Below are 18,690 nucleotides of genomic sequence, written 5' to 3' on the forward strand. Positions count from 1 at the left end.
CAAATATTTCATTTGAAAACTTCCTCTGAGTTAATACATGCATTAGTCATTGCTGTGATCACACCGAGACAGTGTGCTGAGCTTCTGTTACTGTACCTGCCTCAAAACTCTGGTTCCATTAACAGAAGGTTCCTTGTTGATGTCTATTTTTCTTAGTCCATCTACATGAGTCCTTCCACAAGTAATACCTCCTGTATGTTGTCAAGATGGTACAGCATAATAAAATAGGAGGCATTACTTTCAGAGCAGCCCTCATAGTACCAGCACATTACTTCTCCGTATCAAAGTCAATATTTTTAAATCTTACAATGGTTTAATCTATCTGAATAGAAATGTTTACGTCACAATCGTTTCCTCCTCAGTATCAAATTTGCCTTTTTGCAAATAATGAAGCCATGTTGTTAGATCATAGGTGTTAACAGGAGGATTGAAAGGAAAAGAAAAGGACATAGGAGCCCTCCCCTCCCCATCATTCTCTAGTGATAAATAACTGATCTTCTACTATTAAGAGTAGGATATTATACACGCACAGTTTCATACCCTTCCCACAGCAATCTGGTTTTGATAGCTAGAATATATATTTAGCTCTTATCTCATGGAGTGTCTTTTAATGACATTTAGAAACGCTAAGGTACTTTGAGGATTAGACTGCTTATTAGTCCCAGTGTACCCTCTAAGTGGCTGTTCAGATATTAAACATTCCCTCTGTCAGGGTACATAAACAATGAGCCCATTTGATAGGAGGCAAATTTTCTACATAATTCTGTTTTGCTGAGTTTCTTCTCATTACCTTCAGACATTTATCTGCATACAAACCTTCCTGGTATGGTAATTACTTACTTCATCTTCTCTTTACCAAGTGCTGAGTATTACAAAACAGCCTCAATTTTGTTTTTCAGCCCATTCTTACTTCTTAGCCAAGCAAAACTGGTTTTGGAAGAATACACTTCTGGTTTTCTTTGAATCAAAACAAGCCTATGTCAGCAGCTAAGCTATAAGATGCTCTCCCCAAAACAGAATCAACTACATTGGAAAAAAACATTCAAGGTCATTGAGTCCAGCTATCAACCCAACCTACTGAGTCCCACCACTAGGCCATGCCCCTTAGTGCCACATCCACAAATCTCTTAGAATCCCTCAGAGATGGGAACACCCCACACACCTGGGGAACCTGTTCCAATGCTTGGCCCCCTTATCCATGAGTGAATTCTTCCTAACATCCACCCTAAACACCCACTGGCACAACTTGGGGTTGTTCCTTCAAGTCCCATAGCTTGTCATCTAAGAAAATAGACTGGCACTCTCTCCACTAGAATCTCCTTTTAGGGAGCTGTGGACAGCATTGGGATTACCCCTCAACCTTTTCTTCTCCAGACTGAGCAGCCGCAGTTTCTCCTGTAACTCCCATTTTCTAGTCCTTCTCCAGTCTTGTAGCTCTTCTCTGCTCAACCTTGAGCAAGTCACGGTCCTTCTTGTAGCAAGCAGCCCGAGGTTGAGTGCAGCATTCAAAGTCCAGTCTCACCAGTGCCAAACACAAAGGGACCACTACTGCCCTAAGTATCACATGGATGTTTTTGCCGTCTGATCTTTAAGATCTACTTTAGAAGAAGCTAATGAATTTTCCACTGTCCCAGAGATCCCACTCACCACGTTTGGCTCTACATTCAGCTTTTAGTAGAGAAATTCACTAGTTTACTGAATACTGAAATCTAAACACAGAACCTGGAAGTGAGGGGGGAGAGGAGGTGGTGAGAGGAGTGTTCAAGGAAGCCAATTGTTCGCCTCTTGTGTGTTGATTTAATATTACAATTCAGTGTATCAACATAATAATTCCTGCACTCTTTCAGCTAGAGGAAGCATGTGCAGCTTCAGGTAATAAGATAATGCAGAGAGGATTCATTTCCTACAAGCTGTCTTTGTATTGTTTATTGCGCTAAATGAATGTGGGAGATGTGCAATACAATCATAAAACATCTTTGCGTTGCAAGAGGAGCTCTTTTCTACAAGATAACTGATAATGTTTTTTTGTTCGAGTTTTAGAACAAGAATTAGAGCAATCAGTGATGTGAAAAACAAGACAAAAAGCAACTCAGAACTGATTCAGCATTCTATCATATAGGTATCCCCATAAACTTTACAAGACAGGCTGTAGCAGGGTATGCAGGTATAACTGAGGTTTTTCATTAAATGAAATCAGTATTTCTTGATTTGGGTATGTTTAAAGAGTCATATCTGGTAATTTCCCTTTATTGTTACTTGTACAAGTCAGTCTTTGTCTCTGCCTCCCCAGTTAAGACTCTACTACAGTTCTTCATTTACAAATATTAGTCGCTGCTGTAACCATCCTGCGTCTTCAGCATATCCCGGAGTACTGTTTGATTGCCAGTCTAGACTTCTGGTTTCAGACCTTTAATTTCCTACCAATTTAATTGTGCAGAAGATGGTCAGTTTCATCCAGATGATGTTAAGTGCCTTTTCTCAACAAATTAAAAGTAATAAAGAAGTCTAACTTTCATCTTCCAAGTGGAGAAAAGAATCCCTTCTTCTAATGAGAGGCACTTTTATGATTGCACAAAACAACAGCAGTATCTCAAGGCTTTTCTGGCTGCCAAGTAGAGGAAAGCTGCTTTAACAAGGGGCTGAAGCACCTCCTAAGTACATGGTGAGAGAAATACTTGAGCTGTGGTTCAGTGTTCAAAACTGGACGTTAAAATCACAATTTCTTGGACTACAGATAACAGAAGCAGTGTTTCTTGGAGTATGCCAGTCAAAGGCCACCGTTCCTCTGCCACAGAAAACACAGACACATTTAATTAGAACTAAGATGGGGGTTTGCACAGTGGTGAATGCTTGCCCTCTAGCTCTCCTATTAGTCACATGCACACAAACAATTGTAGGCATACTGAATAACTCAGAAAAGCCAGATCTGCAGGCAATCCTTTAAAATTTCTGCTGAAAAATCCCAGTATAGACTAGTGCTGATAGGTTGCAAAATATCCTTTGATTTCCAGGCTCATAAATCAAGACTTCTACGCTCTCTTCCACCTTTCTCCCTACTACTGCATGACCCACGTGCTAGGGCAGACACAGAGGATAAGGGAGGATTTGGTACTGAAGATGTGTCTGGACTGTATTATTATTTTTATTTTTTCCTTTCTGAAAGCACTAAGATGAAATCCACAACTCAGAACCAAGACAAGTATTTCACAGCTTGTGCATGGAGCTGGGAACTGTCATGCTCCATCTCAGCTTGGTCTGTTTCAGCAAGGGGCTGCTAATATGTGGCCAGATCATGTCTGTGTTTTCAGTGGGGGCAATGAGGAAATCAGCACTGAAAATAGAACTGTTTAATTAAAAACAAACAAAAACTGATTTCCCTTGAAATACATCTTCTCAGTTGCAAAGAGTCCTCTAGTTTAAAAGGCTCTGTAGAGAAAAGAGCATTCTTGTGTTTTCTTATATGGACCCAGCACTGTGCAGCCCAGGAAAGGAAGTACCTCTACTAAAAATAAAATCTGGGTAGAGTCAAATAATATTAATACAACTTAAAAGAAAAAAGACAACGTTTCCAGACTCTGCAGTGCTATAGATCTTCAGTCTCATGCAGTAAAATTAGGAACAATTTGCAGGCCAACAATCTTGCTGCAAACCTGTAATGACTAAATTGTGATTGATAATATCAATTTGTGAGCAGAACTGCCACCACAACGTCCCATAGCAACAAGAGGCATTCTGTACAGGATTTCCCACTTGTGCAGTGATTACAGTAATAATGATGAAATTGTTTTGAAAGGATTTCTAAGAGTCCGGTATTCCAGCTAAGTCTGGAGAAAATAAAGGTTGATTTCAGGCTTCTAATTCTCTGTGTAAGTTGAGCCACAGTCCAAAAACCACACCTGAATGTTTTAATGCCCATAAGGCATGCAAAGCCTGAATGGCAATTTTTCACCTTTCATAGATAGCTCGTTACCACTTCAGTCACTTGGCAGCAAATTGCAGAGGTCAATAGTATGCTTCAGCACTTGCTATATGAAAAAAACCTTACTCGGTAGGCAAGGAACAAATGGAAATGAGCAGTATTTCTGCTGGTCTTATGCATACCCATAGAACACGTCTAGCCAAAACCATAATTTCATCTGCAAGTGCTACAACATGAAGAGATTTTGTCTAACATGGGTGATAAAAGGTCGTTTATGAGGACAAGAGATAAAATGGGAGTGTGCTAGGAATTTACAAGTGAGCTTCATTTTTTTTTTCTTTTCTTTTATATATATATCCACACACATTCCCTTATTAGCTTACCAGGGAAATGAGCACACTGTAAAGTTCATGTTGAAAAGAAAGGTCACGCTTCACTGCAGAGAAAAAGCTACTCTTGAAACAATCATCAAGAAAAAAATCAGAACGAGTGCAACTGAAAATGTGACTTTTGTTACAGGATAACAATGATTTTCTGCATTTTTTTTGCTTCATTTCCTGGAGACGGTATTATGGAAATGACAGCATACCTAAGAAACAGTTATCTGTTCCATGGCTGCCAATAATTATTGTGGTTATCTATTGGACTGGAGCAGGACTTGCACTGTTTGCCCAAGCTGGCTCCGAAAGTCAGCCAAGATCCTCATTGTCCCACACTGTGGCAAGGCAGAGATGTACTGATAGCAGTATGATTGAGATGCCACTAAGCACAGGAATGGCTAATCATTCGGTCTCATCTATTTCCTGCAGTTTAAATGCCCTTTAATCTTAAATTATTTACCACAGCTTTGAATAGTAAAACAAGGAAAAACAAAGTCAATAAAGCTGTTGTGCTATCTGCCAAGATGAACCGCTGCAGCGTTTGAGACCGATGTGATGCAGCATCAGCCAAACTGCTTTTTTTCTCCCTGGGAAGGATTTGGGTGTTGGATTTTTTCTGTATATCAATATCTATTGTCAGAATGTCTGACCAGTCCACTTACTTAATGGCATCTATGGTAGGCATGTTTACAGTGCTATTTTCCATATATGTTGTTATACCCAAGAATCACAGCAAGATAAAACTAAAGAGTTGTGAAATATTAGCTTGCCTGCCCAACGTCTTTTTATATTCAGCTGATAGGTCACCATAACTAAATGACACTGTGTGAAATACCACAGCAGTTCACTACACCTCCATCATGACAGACAGAGCAATAGAAATCCATCTCAAAAGCAAAAACCAACCTGAAACTCTCATTGTAGTGCTCAGTATTCAAACTACCACAGTAACTGGGGAATGGGTGCCTAATTAGGTGCATAGGCTCTCACTGATCTAGTTTTCCTAGCAGATTTTGGGACAGGGTGAGAGATGCACAACCTGAAATCACAACTCAACCGTTTGATCACCATCTCTGTTGTTTTTATAACTAGGCATAGTCATAATACTGTAGGCTGTGTCATAGCAACTTAAACGCAGTTAACTATTAAAAAGATTATATACTAAGCCTGTAAAATACCTTGTCTTTCAGCATGGGCACTAACCACTCCCAATAAGCATATATTAAATTTCCACTCACTGTGAGCAAACCAAGAAGGTGGCAGTTCCTTCCAGACTTCTGTCAATTCAAGCAGTACCAACAAAAGGCTCTGGACAGTGCACAGACACTTTCTGCAAGCCCTGAGTCCTCCAAGATTCCTACAGGCCACACAACATGACACAACCTCACCATCACACTACAGACATTGCAACGACCTGTGGCAGAACCATTTTCACAGTCATTTTAAAGTGAAAAGGCATACAGAGTAATTACTAGGAGCACAGTAACACAGCCTGGGGGCTCATGGAGGTTGGGACCCAGTGGTACCAGCATGAGAACTGGGATGGAGTTGTTGTACACCTGCTGAGGTCAGGGATGGCTCGCCCAGATCCTTGCCCCAGGCTTGTAGCCATGGCCCCAGGGATTCTGCCACATATTACAAATGACCATTACCCTACTGACTGCTTGGCTAATAGCAGCTGAGAAGTATGTAAATACAGTAGAATACAGTCCAGGAATGAGGAATGTGAATGAAAACGCCATCTGCAGATACAGTCAGGCACCATGCAACAGATTTTAGATAAATATAAACAAAACCCACTGGTTAAAATGCAGTATCTTGATATTTACACAGAATGCATCCGTCAAGAACAAGACAATAATTGCTGATAAAGGAAATGCCCAATAAAGTATTTGCCTAGAACCAGACTGCTAACAGATCAGTTTAATATCTTCAGATCGTAAAATTTGTTCAGTCTATAATGTTTCTCTAGAATGCAGGGTAACACAATTATCCTTATATTTTGTCACAGAAGACATTTATATATAAGCTGGTAGTGCTAAATGGAAAATTTGGGACTGAATTCTTATTTAAAAATGATAAAATTGATTTGAAATTGATTTTGTGTAAAGCTGGATCTCAATGCCTCAGTAATAGGGAGCAATGAAAGGAAGAAATACAGTAGTCAATAGCACAATCCATTTGGGTTGTGTTCTGTTGTCCCCTTGCAGAGGGGTCACTTGAAAAGAAGTAGCCACAGCATTTTTACTGCATTGGTTATTATTACTATGAAAGCAGACCATATTTTAGCATATGCATTGAGCTACTAAATCATCTTATATTTGGATACAGGATCTTGAAATATGAAAGTAAACAGAATTCAAGTTAATATAAGACCATTGTTATTATGCCTCATTATTTAAAGTAATATATAAAAGGGTTATTTTTGGTTGATTGGTTTTTTGCATGGTTACATGCAAAGTATCTTAGCGCTGAAAACCTCTATTTAATATCTCAATATTATCTGAAGTTGCCAGGAATTACTGGAAAATGCCAATAAATTCAAAGACCCATTTCTAATATCTTTGTAAAGAGACAGCTGACCTGCCCCTCTAGAAGCCCTTGGATCTTCTCGTATACAATGCCCTTGTGTAGCAAGATCCAAAGCCCTTGGATCTTCTTGCTACATTTCTTTACTGCCTACACTATCGAGTAGGGATACTTTTAATTTCTTTCTAAACCTTTCTATGACCTTTCTAATTGTTTCAGCTCTGTGTACTCCGAAGTGTTTAACAAAAGTGTATTTTTCTGAACAGATCCTTCAGAGTTCTTACAGATGAGAGTTTGCTCTCCTTAAGTAAAAATAAATAGATACCAGGACTTCTCATAGAAACTTAAGTGTTCAAAATTAACCTTTCGTTCTAGAAGAAAGAGGTCACAGGAACGCCTGGACTGTAGCTAGCTTCTTGCGAACAAAAGGGAAAGAGGAGGACGCTTGTTCATTATTGAGTGAGCAGCAGTCCTCCCCAGAGGAGCACAAAGTCAGCGTTGCAGAGCCGTCACCATGCCCCTCTTGTAGCCAGATACATTAAAAAGTCTACAATGAGATTCAGTCCCTTGTCACTGCAGTGACTCTATGTGATCTATGTATGCCAGGAATAGCAACAGAAATACAATCTACGCTGCTTAGTGGCAGTAGCCACATGAAACACAAATATATCTTCCTTTTTTTTTTTTTTTTCTCCCTTCTAAATGTTATACCATTAAGTATCTGCTCTTTCACAAAACCTTTATTTTTATTACAACTACACTTTCTCATGGAAACACAGTTTTGCGAAACATAACATATTTAGTTAACTTCAGGTCATTTCTTCAGTTCATTTCACTTAGTAGTAAAAATCTAATGGCCAAATCTACCTATTGACTGATGCGTGTGAGATTTCTCTTCAAGTCAATAACAGCCCTTAGCAAGAATCAGTGACTTTGCTGTTATTTATACATAAAGAGTTTTATTGAACTCAAGTAGTGTTCACAGTTCAGCCTTTCACAATTTTTTTTTGTTTGTTTTTAATTCTTGTTTTCTCAGCTGTGTTGGGATCTTGGAAGCCACTACAAACTAAATTAACCCAGAAAATCTTACACGTCAACAATACTTATAACCAGTTTTCAATGCCTTTTTTTATAGATCTCACCATTTTACAAGCAAAATTTCTTATATTTACTTAAATCAGTTTTCAGTGGCATGACAGCAACCAGCATGTAAGCAATAACAGAACTGCATTAAGGGAAGCACTGAATTTATGATCTACCCAGTAGAAATCTATCAATTTTGATCAAGTTCTAGGCACAGTTTCTAATATTTCACACTACACTGCGCAGTTTCTCACCAAGTTTATAAATGGCTTCATAAGACAATATGATACTGAAAGAAATAAGCAGAGTGAAATCATCAAGTAGGTTATTTATTCATTACAAAATGTATGGCTTGATTGGTAAATTATGATTAAAAGTGATCTCTTTGCATCTCAGCTGAATTCTGATTCTTTTTCAGTATTTTGTTATTGCTTTACTACAAAATCTTATACATACAACTGTAAAAAGAACAGCAAGATTGGAAGAGCCATACCTGTATATTAGCATCCTATAAAATCCTTTGTTTGAGGGATATTCATTCCCTTCTCCCAGCATCAATGGCAGTGATTCATCCACAAGGCGAGGTTTGATTTTCTAAGACTACAGTCCAATTTTACCTATTCCTGATTAAAAAATAATACTAATAATAATTACCATGTGTAATCTTGATCCACAATTATGAACTTCAAATAGCATGCAATATTTTCTATGACAAACGTAACAGCATAAGATGTTTAAGTGAGGTCATGTGGATTTCCAACAGGTCAAGAATTCTCATCATCTATCTTAAATCTCCTGCACCCTGAATGCAAAGTTCTATAAAACTCATCCAGTGGGATGCTTAAGGAAGACCTATACTTTATGAGGGAGACTGAAAAGGAGGAAGCCTTGCACGTTTAGGGTTTTATCGTGGGTGGCAACAATCCATACCCAACTCCTGGCCACCCTTCCAATTGCACTGAAGGGACCCTTTTAGTGCTTCAGCAGCTCAACTAACAAGTAGGGAGTGGCCAAGAGTGAAGTTCAGAGACACTCACTGAGCTCCCAAAGCCTGCTAGGAGGAGAACACTTGTAAGAACACTCAGAACTAGGTTTGTCCGGAAGAAGCTTGAGAGACAAGATCCTAAGCATGCTGTTGTTTCTCACATTGCTGGGGCTTAGGTGAAAAGCAGGCACACGGAGGAAGACATGGCACTCACTGCTGCTCTTTGGGAGAGTTGGATACATGCCTACATCTCTGTGCTGGGAGCAACTGCTATAAATTCTGTGCAAAGTTCTCCCCAACATTCATTTTCCCATCTTGAAAACATTTAACCATGTAGTAAAATTTTGATTAAAAGACATCAAAGAAGCCTTCACAGCATTGTAAATGCTTCCATATCCCTGCCCAGAACAACTCTTTGCTCTGAACAGCTTCTAAGGATCTAAATCTTGTCATGTACGGTTTAGTCTCACAAACTACCCAGTCTTAAATCTTATCTGGGCTAGTAGTATATGTAATACTTCTTAAAAAGAGATGCTAGAAACTTGGTGAAAGAAGTGCCCTTGGGGAAGCTTCTGACCTACTCCTGTCAGTGAATGCTTAGTGATCCCATCAATTACCTTAAATCCTAAAAACATGAGGATTTCTCTTATACATTCTGATTTTCTGTAATAAACCTTGATCTTCTCATTATCCACATGGATATCGTATAATCCTTTTTTTTTTTTTTTTTTATCCTTCTAAGCTCTCGGTCTTAAAGTTATCTGGTGATAAAAAGCTCCAAAGGTTAATTGCAAATTGTGCAAAGTAACCATTTCAGTTTACTAATTCCAAGTGTGTTACCTTTGCATTACACTACATGCTCCCATCTGAAAGCATTAAGTGGGAGTATCTGATAAACCTTCCTTACACTATTGGTATTTCCTAGGATTCTGCCACTCCTCTGTTTTGTTATCTAAACATCCTCTTCTCCCCCTTTCTTCACAAACAAATCACAGAAAACACATCACAAAGTGATTCCTATGCCAGTATACTTTAAGTGTCATTTGTGCTCCAAGGTCTTCCTGAAAAGTAAAGAATCAAAAATAAAACTTATTAAACACTGTATATAGAGAATACTGTGTACATTATGGCACGTTATAGCTCCAACAACATATCTAAAAGTTAGCATATTTTGGAAGACAGTCACAAACAGCATAAGCCTTTCAATAGGAAGCAGTCTTTCTCCTTACTAACAAGGAAGTAACTCATTAAATCTGAGAAGCAGCTGAAGTGGCTCAGGTGTTCCAGAAGATGCACACGCTGCACTTTTTGGGCTTTGAACATTCCAGGGCAGTGTTGCTGCTGATGGAGCACACCCAGGAGGCCACTGTCAGGGGCAGAGAGTGATCCTACTCTGCTTGGAAGTTACACTGGTTGAGGGCCATGGAAAAGGAGAGGGAGAAAGTGATTTATACCTGGTATATGAGGCTGTCAGGGCTTGCAAGCCAACTGGGCCTGTTGCAAGCCTGTCCCTGGACACTTGAAAAACCTGTAGGTTCCCAAGAAACATTGCTTTCTGCTCTTCTCATCAATCACCAAAACAGAAGGATTACAAGTGCTGCTGGCAGGACACAGGTCCAGGAGGACACAGGAGCAGCTGCTGCTCTGCTCAGTCCCAAATACCACTGAGATCAGCATTTCTAGGTCTGTGGAGGCTCCTGCTTGCAAAAGTGGCTGACAGTCCTGCTTTGAGAGATCTTATCCCACCCCTTGTTCTAAAATATGCAGAGGCATCTGGTGTAATGATCTCCATTGCAGGGACTGCTGTTAGGTGAACAGAAAAATTACCAAATGGTAAAGGGATGTACAGTTACATTAGGCAAAAGGTTCCCAATTTGTCCTATAAAACAAGGAATCTTCTTTAGATTAATTCCTTGATTGAAATCAAACAGATTTCAGTCTGATTATGTACATTCTCGATGAAATATGTCCAAGGCAGCATATGTGCTGATCCCTATCAGCTAGGAAAGTTTCAATATCACTGCTATGGAGAGCCCCAATGGCTCCTGCAGTAAATGGCAGGATGCATTTTGTGAAACAGAGAAACATGCACACATCTTCTGTCCACCACCATGTTTCTTTGGAATAATAAAATAATACAGATTTTATAGCTGTGGTTGCCAGACTCCAAGACTCAGACTTCTAAAGCAATTGTAAGCATCTCCTTCTTGGACAAACCTGGGATCAACAGCTGTAACTCAGGGATGAAGATACCCAAGACCTATCCACACTGACTTATCTTCTGAAGTCTAGGACCCATTCTGAATTTAATGATCTCCCTTAATTAGCTTGTTAAAATTACACAATGCCTCAACATCTGGCAGGTATATCCCCAAAAGGAGAAGCAGCAGTACTGGAGAGTTTGTGCTGCCTGAGATTATTTCGGTATCAGTAAGTGATGGTCTGGGAGAAGCTGCCCCCGCACCTTCACACAGCACCATTTTCTTTCCAGGACAGAAGTCAGAGATTACATTCAAAGCCCCCAGGGAAGGCGATGTGTTTTTCCCCTGATTCTTTCACTCCAGCTACTCATGCCGTGTATCATTTCAGCTCCACTGACCCCAAGTCCTACAGCACATATTACTCCTTATGAAAGAGTTTTAAAATATGGAATAGGAAAGCAAGTTATATGCCAAGAACATCTCAGTTCTTGAATTTGCAGCAAGGAGCATCACACAGCCACGTGTCAGATACCCTCAGTGGGGATCTTGGACTCACTCCTCCAGAACCTTTCACTAAAGATGGGAATTAAATTAATGTATTGGTACAGCTCTTTTGTCAGCTTGCAAAAGTTCTGTCTTTTCATACTTATTCCTTCTCTTTAGTGCAGAGATGCATTCACCTCACATTCTTCTCACATTTTCCAGAATATAACTTCCCTCCATGTTTAAAGAACAATATTCTCAGATCACCTGGAAAAATGTACTCATCTCCCCCCATTTTCTTTTCAGTGTATCTGACATGTACACTGCTCTCTTGCTAAATGGGGAGCCCATTTAAGCTATCTGGTCAGGGCTAACAGACCAGAAATGTACAAATACTGTAAATAATAAGCATACTTCTGAAACGTTACGAAGTGGGCTTTCTCATTTTCTCTAAGCAAGCGTAACTGGAAAGGTTTTTCTTCCCTTTGATTAAATAAGCTCCCTTACCATGACTACAATGCAAATGTTTGTTGACTATGAGTCAGCTTTTCCATGTAGGTAAAAAATGAAAAACAGGCATTTTTAACTCGGGTCTATATTTAAGGTTAATTAGTGATTGCTGCAGAAGTAAAGCTGTAGAGCAAGAAGCTGTGGCAAAGCCCTTTACAAATCTCCCTCTTATTCATTGTATGAAGTCATGGAATCCAAAGAGCACATGACTTCATTTATCATTTTGTCCCCAAACTCAAATTACATGTATTCTGTGGCTAGATGAGGGAAAGCAAACAAAAAAAGAAACCAAACCCTACCTGAATGGTATATTTAAAGTCTCAGAGATATCAGGTTACAGAAAAAAAAAAATCTTTTAAAGAAGCCAACTCTGGACACTTGAAAGTTAAAACTGTGGTGTCTTAGAAAAGGCAGTGTCTATAACAAATGCTGAATTAAGCAGCACTGTATTTCTACTTCTTGTTAAGATTATAGCTCAGGCAGCTTTCACTGCTCCTTCACCGTGCTTACAGTAAATCTTGGCAAATAGCCCATAGATCGCACAGCATAGATCGTACCAGAGCTGGTAATTACCCCTTCACATACGGCAGCTCAAAGTTTGGAGAAGTATTAATTTAATATAGCACTGTTCTGCTGAAGGCCATATATCCCCAGTAAATTGTGCGGTAAAAGAGACAGAATTTTGTTTAGCCAATATTTTCCTTTAACAAATCAAAGCAGAAAGCACACATTGTTGATTAGCTGGTGAAATTGCTTTGTTAAAAATCTCTTTTATCAAGTACAGAAGTACTGACAGCTACATTAATTTCTCTTGAAGCAGAAGTAAATAAGATAAAGCTTTAGGATGGCTTAAGTACTATTGCAAAGAAACGCCTGTTTCTTACATATGTTTGCATGGTGACCCTGCCACATGCAGGACACTCAGCCAGAATAACCAGGACTGGCACCTGCCAGCATCAGGGAGCACCTGGGTGTCAACTGCACAAGCACCCATTGAAAAGGCAAGCTTATCCTTAGAATTAGGCACCTTTCATTCAAACACCACTGGGATAAACATGAGCTCCTCCAGACCATTTGTTATTCCAGTTTCAGTGAACGTATCATAAAAACTGTAGTGCCTTGATCAGCCCTGTCTGACTGCAAGGAACATGCGAGCTTTCTGCTGTCAGGTTTCATTCTGCCCAGCTCCCACTCCCCTTCCTACAGATCAGGCACACACTGAGCAGCCATGCACCCCACACACTTTGCCTGTGCCTCTTTCTTTGTCATGCCCTCTGGAGGTGTGCAGTGGGCGGGATAATTGGGACACCTCCATGCTGCTCCAGTAGCCTGAGCCAGAAAAAGAAAGGGATGTTTGCTGCCTTTTGAGTTATGCAATCTCTAAGCAGCAGAGGTCTCGGGCCTTTATGCCCCAGCAAGGAAGAAATACACATTTTGTTCAAACACAGCATCTGATTGTGTAATCCCCACAGGGCTCTGCCAGCCCCACATTCAAAACTTCTGTGGTGCTTTGCTTACGTAGAGGCAAAACCCTCACTGTGAGATTATTTAAAACTCGTCATATAAATTAGCTACTGTGTGTCTGACAAGGGAAAGAGACAAATTAATTGTCTTAAAAAGGGGGAGGATGAGATTTTACGAAGTCTCATTGGAAAAAGTACTTGGAAGGCAATTAATCTGTTAAAACACACTTTTAACATTGGCTCTCCAAGGCATATACAATATAAAAAAAAAAAAAGCTTTTCCAATAAAGTAAAAAACTGTTTGTCTTCAAAAATAGCTATATTAGTGAGCTGTTTACACTTGATTCAGCAGAATTTGAAAAGAATAAGTAGCGTGCTCTGAATTTTCCTTTAGTTCCCCACCAGCTGTACTGAGCCAAACAATGTCCTTGTCACAAAACTTACCTTTTTCAAGGGCAGAAGAGAAAGAATGAGATTTCTTCTCTTGGTTCCTGCATTGGGATGGCTCAAAGGATGGGGAAAACAGACCACAATGATCCTGTTTCTTCATTCAAATCAGAGCACACCACACTCTTCTCTCCAAGGTGGAGACATGGAAAAGTCCCTTACCAGCTGGCAAAGCTGTGGCACTATCAGGAAGGAAGAGGAAAGGCCAAAGCTTTCACAAAGCCCAGCAGCTGATTCCTCTGTATGCTTTCCCCTTCTCTAACCATTTCCAGCTGAGCTGAGTGCCCACCTGCCTGGGGTTACCCCAGTATCCCTGAAGCTCTGCTGCCTGTGTGGAGAATGTCACCTGTCACTGCTCTGTGGGATGTGGGATCCTAAACCCTTGAACAACCTGAACCTGACTAGTTGGCTTCTCAGTTTCAAAAGCATCCAAATGTAACTGTCTCAGAGTGCTCCATCCTTGGCAAGCTGCTGCTCTCACCAGCGCCAGTAACCCCAGGTTTCCATCGTTATGCCGAATGCCCAGGGTAGGAAAAGCAGCGACCTACAGACAGATTTGCCTTTTGTATAGAATTCAACGTGACAAGCAACAAAAGTCTAGCACTTGGGGCCCAAAACCTGTAAAAGCCAATTGTTTCCTTTGCTGCAGCCAGCACGCCACATTTCCCTCTTAATTAAGTTCTTACACCCAGCCTGATTTCACATCAGAAAAGTGATGTTTGGGAACAGAGCAAATGGCTCAGTTGGCACCTCACAGCGCGGCACGCCGCAGGCTGAGCTCTGCTGGCAGCAGCCCCAGGCTTCCTGCATCCCCCGGACTCATTCAGCTGCAGAAGGGCTGATTTAGGTAAAGGGAAAAATAAACGGTATTGATTTCTTCCCAGTTGTATTATTTCTGCAAGTTCAGCAAAGGTTTGTTGAAGCTGGGGATTGCAGAACATGTGTCTAGAGAGCATATGCACAGTCCCATCTGATACTCCCAAGATAAATGACAAGAAAGAGAGTACAAACCTTAGTTTTGTGTTGTTTCACTCTATTCAAATTCCACAGTTTTCAACATTTTCTGAGCAGCATGTCCTTGTCATAGCCCACAAAAGTTTCAGTAGCCAGGCCCTGGTGATAGTGCTGACATATGTGCTAGATACCATTAAAACCCAATGTATTATCTTCTGCTAATTAAGGGTGTTTCCATTTGCAGCACTTCACTAAACCCTTCTCCATTTGCAGAAATACCAAGCATGTATTTTTCAGAAACCAAACTTACTTTGAGGTGCTTCAGCCTGAAGCCATTCAAAATCAATGGATGCTTCAGAAGACAGAAGGAAGAGGGGTTTATGACAGAAGATGAGTTTGCAGATTTTTCAAGGTCTTTCCCTGTTTCTAATTCTTGGCATTGTAAAGAATTTTGAACAGCCATAGGAGATAAGCTAAAGAATAAAACACATTCATGGCTGGGAACTGAGTCCCATCTCTATGGGATCTTTGTCTGGTGGTCTAGGTATATTTTAGGTGCCACTTTAGCTTTCAGTTAAAATATTGAATCACTGATTTTGTGACATTACCACACAAATCACAAACTTCAGCTTAAATGCCTTTTGTGTACAGAGTCTGAATAAATTTTTCCATACATTCGTTTTGTAGAGAATGAGCTGAACTACACTGGTCCCAGTACAGATACCACAGTGGGGCTCAGAGCTTCACCTACCCAACAGTCATGTTTTCTGTGTTTTGCTGGTGACTACTTGCGTTCAGTTGTCATCCCCAGTTCTACACAAACCTTCACTACTTCTTGCAAGTTGAGGTTCCGAGTGTGCGGAAAAAATGCATCTGTTCTGTTTGGGAAACAAAGTGGGAAATAGAATCAGCTCTCTACAGTCCTTAGCTATATATGTTTGCCAAGCTACGTACAAGGCTATACATATTTTATGTGCTGCTGATCTACAATTAGTAATTAACGTTCATTCATTGTATTTTTCTTTTTCTACTGTGTTCTCATTTGTCTGTATTGTGCTGTCTACGCCTGTTCTGACACATCACTTCTGTTTACCTAAAACTTAAAATCTGTTGAACTAATACACTCATCTCCATGTTACAGTTCTCTTATCAGTTCTTAATTGCTGCCTTTTTATCATCCTATTTTTCCTGCACTACTATTTTCCATGTAATTACCTCCACATTTGCACTCAATTCTTCCACTTGCTATCACTTACTGAAAGCATGGGAGCAGCGATGTTCCCACAGGCAGAATGGGAGATCTCACCTTTCAGTTGCGTTACTCCAGCACCTTTGGGGAACTTTGGGCCCATAGGGAAAGAACAAGTCGTGCGCTGTGCATCACAGCACAATTAGATTTATTGCACCATTTGCCAATACCGTTATCTGCATTTAACCTTCGCACCAGTCTTTCTCCAGGCAGGATGTTTCTAACAGGAGCTTCATTGTCATTCTCCATCAGTATTACAATAAACAGCCCTCCCTAATCAGCATTCCCCCAGTGCCAAGCCCAAAGGCAATCTGCTCGAGAAGATGTGATGAAACCAGAAGAGATCAATACCAAAAAGTTTTCACAAACTCAATCTGGCAAGGTTAGCGTGGATAATACTGACAGATAAAGATCTAACTTTATCACACATGACAACGGGATGAAAATAAGAGTGTGCAGGGATGTGGTATTTAAAGTTGTACTTAGAAAATGTATAGGAAACTTGTCTTTCCCTGATAATAATAATATCAATAAAGATATGAATGTACTATGAGTATTGCTGATTTTAAGGATAAACTATAAAATTATGAAATATTTACTGTACTTTTAAAATGCATGTAAGTAACTCCAGTAATTAATTCAATTTATTTCATGAGCTGTGAAATTAATAGCAAATACAGATTAATTATATAAAAGAGATTTCTTTTTTCTTGTTATAACAGCTTTTCTCAGACACACTTTGAAGTCTGTGGAATTTCTATTATATCCCTACATCTTCTCTTACTTGAGGGATTATTATAAAATAATTAATTTTTAGTATGGGAAGACTCGGGACTTTATTGTGCTAGTCGCTATGATAATGTTTTCCTGCCACGTTCACATCAGGGGAATAAAAATCACATTATCATGAACAGGAAAGAGTAAGGAGAAACAACCCTGAGGATGCAGTTTCCTTAACATCTCTTCCTCTTTTTCTAGACTACATGATTCTATTTCTGATTGATTTCCACTGATATTAGCAAGTTATGATTATATTTGTTTTTAATGTTATGTTTCAATGATATAAGAGAGCACAAAATAAATTAGAGAAAGCTAATGATCACCAGCACATTTCCTAATAGCTCTGAGAAACTGCTCATGTGGCACAAACCAATGTCTGCAGTCTGCTTCTGCAAGGAGACCGTGTTAAGAGCAAAACCTAACCACACACTACAGAAATGGGATTTCTTTTTCCAAGGCAAAAGAAGGGTGCAAACTGCTCACGTTTCCTTATTTATTATTTGATATTGTCATCTAGATGATAGTTTTCAGATAGTTGGCCTTTACCTTGTGAAGAAAGATACTCCTATGAGAATATCCTGGAAGAAAGTTTTTGTAATTAAAATATTCTTCTGAAAATGTCACAGCAACATCAAGGAAACAACACAGCAACCACAGCCTACATGGCATGTGTCTTTGAATACTGAGCTGCCAAAAACTTCCCCTGCCAGCAGCTGAGCTGTGTGCAACCTCTGCAGTGAGATGCTGCGGCCAAAACATGCATACAGAGGTGTCAGCCAGCTTTGGGGGACAAAGAGGGGCTTCATCCTCAACTGGCCTTTGGGGAAAGCTGCTTCAAGTTAAGCAAAAAGAAATAGGAAAGAGCAAGTTTTTCTTCTTTAGAGCTCTTGAAGACTGAGAGCTGTAAAGGGTGATCACTGAAGAGAATTAAGGATCCTCTGTGTTCATACAAGTACACATGCACTTGGCCTGCAGACCACTCACTTTCTTTGCAATATGGCTCTGGGTGACACCTCAGCACTTGGGCTACATAAAGGGGAGATAATGGCCTCAGCCTCCTTCTCCCAGATCTCAAGATAGCCTCATGATGTGCACACATATTCATATGCAGTGTGGGTAAGTCCTGGTTTCTCCTCTCAGGAGTTGTTCAGCGAAATACTAGAAAATGGGCTTTAGCAACCGTGATGTAGATATAACCTTAAAATGCTGCAATCTCTGAAATCCTATATAGGGAAAGTGTTTCATGGGAAACAGCTAAATAGTGAGTACCCGCAGCTGCCAACCTGAAGCAGGGGAAAACTTATGAAAATGGCATTCTCAGATTTTTAAGAGGAAATTAAAAACCAGAACGTAAGAGAGCAGATTAGCCACTACAAAAAGCACCTGATAGTGTCCCCTCCTGCCTGGGTTTTGTACTTGTCTAAGCACCTTACAGACTCCACTGAATTTTGTGTGCATGACTGTGAGAATATTTAAATAGATCCAGCCACTGTTCACCAATAAAAAAAGATGCATTTTCCCTCCACAAACGCTAATGGTGACAAATTTGCAAAGAAAAAGCCATAATGTAGTCACCCTCTCTGATAAGCCGCGAAGAAACACGTGTTTGTAGACGCCCGGGACTCACGTGGTGTCCATCAGCACTATGGAGCGGGGACAGCTCCCGCGGAAGGGCCGCCCGCTCCCGATGCTGTGCTCGAAGCACCT

At 40.1% G+C, this 18,690-nt stretch overlaps 1 long non-coding RNA gene across 3 annotated transcripts in view; it reads right to left on the bottom strand.

Annotated features, from left to right (window-relative positions):
• The window catches only part of LOC101749407, a 229,987-nt gene that overhangs the window by 162,116 nt on the left and 49,181 nt on the right, over positions 1-18,690 (bottom strand). For all 3 annotated transcript variants that reach the window (XR_005862476.2, XR_005862475.2, XR_005862474.2), the window contains 3 exons: positions 15,706-15,832; positions 13,998-14,182; positions 8,405-8,534 (listed from right to left, as the gene is read on the bottom strand). This is a non-coding gene — a long non-coding RNA (uncharacterized LOC101749407). The remainder of the gene's footprint in view (positions 1-8,404; positions 8,535-13,997; positions 14,183-15,705; positions 15,833-18,690) is intronic.

The sequence above is a fragment of the Gallus gallus genome, chromosome 9 (genome assembly GCF_016699485.2).
Source record: "Gallus gallus isolate bGalGal1 chromosome 9, bGalGal1.mat.broiler.GRCg7b, whole genome shotgun sequence".
NCBI lineage: Eukaryota > Metazoa > Chordata > Aves > Galliformes > Phasianidae > Gallus > Gallus gallus.